The sequence below is a fragment of the Bidens hawaiensis genome, unplaced genomic scaffold (genome assembly GCF_021521415.1).
Source record: "Bidens hawaiensis isolate Kalapana, Puna unplaced genomic scaffold, B.hawaiensis_p1.1 tig00019368_1, whole genome shotgun sequence".
In the NCBI taxonomy this organism is placed as follows: domain Eukaryota; kingdom Viridiplantae; phylum Streptophyta; class Magnoliopsida; order Asterales; family Asteraceae; genus Bidens; species Bidens hawaiensis.
This window is the reverse complement of record NW_027492944.1, coordinates 267,743-270,291: the sequence shown is the minus strand read 5'-3', so window position 1 is coordinate 270,291 and position 2,549 is coordinate 267,743. Positions and strand designations below refer to the sequence as shown.

Sequence of the window (2,549 nt, the reverse complement as noted above, 5' to 3'; positions counted from 1 at the left end):
CTCCGCCGTTCGCAGTGGTGAACACAGAGATGGTAACCGGTTGTAGGTTGCAGGTGGTACGGGTGAACGGAGATTAGGGTTTCAAGTGGTGGTTCGTGGTAGGTTAGGGTTTTCAGATGGTCGGGTGATTGTGGTCGCAGGTGGGTGACAGTGGTGGTGGAAATCGGCGGTGGTCGCAGGTGGCTTCTGATTATCATCATCATCATCGCCACCACAACCACCACCACAAAATCTCCAAAGAGGCAGTGATGACAGATCTGAGCCTCCTTTTTCTATATCTTATGTTCCAAAAATTTGAATCTTTTTAATTTCTTGTGTACTGTGGTTGAAGAAGGGGATTTGGTGGCGGCAGCCGGTGGTGGCGGGCTATGGTTGAAGAAAGGGCTGTGGTGGTGGTGCTGGTGGTGTGGGGCTGTGGTGGTGGGGCTGGTGGTGGTGGTGGGGCTGTGGTGGTGGTGCTGGTGGTGGGGCTGCGATGGTGAGTGGTGTCAGGTTGGGTGGAGGTGGGGTTAGGTATGGTAGAGTTCTCTGTTTATTTTCTCGTGTACCAAACAAAAGAAATGATTCTCATTCACCATACCAATTCTCTTTCTCATACAATTCCATTTCCATTTCTATTTTCTCTCCTTTTCCATATTCTCTATACCAAACACCCCCTAAAATCTTCAACTAAACTACGTTCATACTCTTCCTTCTTTCTTTTTGTTGGTGTTCAAGCAGTTAAACGTGGTATTTTACGGATTGAAGCGAGGGAATTTTGAATGGGTACAATTCCATCGAACTTCTGATTGATTAGGGTAAATCGATTTTCACCATATCTAACATATCCCTGGTTTTGACCATATCATCGTATAAGCTAGGGCTAAATCGTATATGGATAGGGGTTATTCTATCTGTAATCAAATTCGAATATGATGTCTGATTATTAGGGCATGCATGGGTGTACAAGCTGTTCTCAAAAGGTAACAACTAATTACTGATGCTATTATAAAATTTCAGCTTCATGTTGTTAAGTGACAAGAAGGAAAGAGTTCATGGATTGGGTGATTTGTGGATGATTGCATCACTTTGGGCACACTGAATTTTTTTATCGGTATGCTGAGAATGAGTATATTAAGCCGCATACCATTTTTGGTGGATATATGAAATTGAACTTAAAGAAGTAGAGTTGGCAAGATAGGCCGGCTATGGTTGGTCGGCCTGTAAACCAACCGAAGGAACACTGTCGGGGCATGTTCCTGTTCGTTCTTTAAGTTTTAACTGAACAAATGATCGAACACGAGCGATTAAACGAACATAAATGTTTTTGTTCGTGTTCGTGTATGTTTATATTCGTTTGTTAACAGTATAAAAAACTGGTTCATGAATGTATATGGACGAACATATTTGAACATAAATGAAGGAAGTCAGGAACATCAATGAGCAAAAGCTATTTAAAAGTAAATGTGAACAACAATTTGTTACTAGACTAAGTTATAATGGGCCTAAACTATTTTAATGAGTTTATTAAAGAACATAAACGAACATGCTTAAAACAAATGTAAACTAGCGAACATAAAGGAACGTATGAATGATCATAAACAAATTTAAATGAAAGAACGAAAATTAAAGTTCACTAAAATAAATGAACAAACGAGACATTTGTTCATGTTTGTTAGTGAATTAAATTATTGAACTTCTCCTCGAACAGTTCATCAAATGTTCGGTTCGTTCACAGGTCTATGATCCAAAATTTAGGGGTCACGTCAGGCCGCTAAAACTTTTTGGCCATTATCGAAATAATTTGTAAATAACTAACATGATAATTATTTGGTAATTAAAGTCTTTTAATAAAACAATTTCCATGGTTGCATCATGTATGCATTAGAATTATACTTTCTAAGTAGGTTGCAACTTGCAATTGCCACTTGTGATAAAAATGGTTGGAACATTAATCTTCATATCAATCAATTTGTTTAAAATTTCGTTCTTCATTGCAGGGGAATCTATGGTTGAAGATTCTTTAGACATTCCTAGAATGGATGTAAGAGTTCGGGTCAGTTTCAAGTCAAATCCATTACACCTTTAGCCGATCAAACCCAAAGTTTTTTTTTCAATTAAGATCGATTTAGATCCATTGAAAAGGTAAAAGTTGTTCTTTCAACCTTAAAAGTTGAAAAGTTGGAATAATAATTTTCTTAAAAGTTTTTTTTAATCTTTTTTGCAGGAAATTTAAAGAATAAAGAGCGAACACCCTGATGATTCTTGTGAGATTATGAACGATCGCGTTAAAGGCTCACTCAAGGTCACTTGTGCTTTTGGTGCTGGCTTCCTCAAACAGGTATTTGACCAGTCACTAAATAATTCTCAACTTGATCTATCCTTTTGTGTAAAATTGATGTTGTTGCTTTAATAAGTTACCAAATTCCTGTTTGGGTCAACAAAGCAAATTTGGAGAAAGAAAGATTGAATCTTGCATAACCTTTTACATAGAAGATGTTTGTTGACGTTCACAATGACTTTTAAAAGAAAAGACCATGTAAAGAATGTTCAAATATAGATTTTTACAT

The 2,549-nt window shown here is 37.3% G+C and overlaps 1 long non-coding RNA gene across 1 annotated transcript; it reads left to right on the top strand.

The window, feature by feature from the left end:
• The first annotated feature begins 673 nt into the window (after nt 1-673).
• Nucleotides 674-2,302, top strand: LOC143558236 (uncharacterized). The gene is made up of 4 exons (XR_013139704.1): nt 674-962; nt 1,015-1,093; nt 1,980-2,124; nt 2,207-2,302. It is a non-coding gene; the product is annotated as an uncharacterized LOC143558236 (long non-coding RNA).
• Nucleotides 2,303-2,549: the final 247 nt, after the last annotated feature.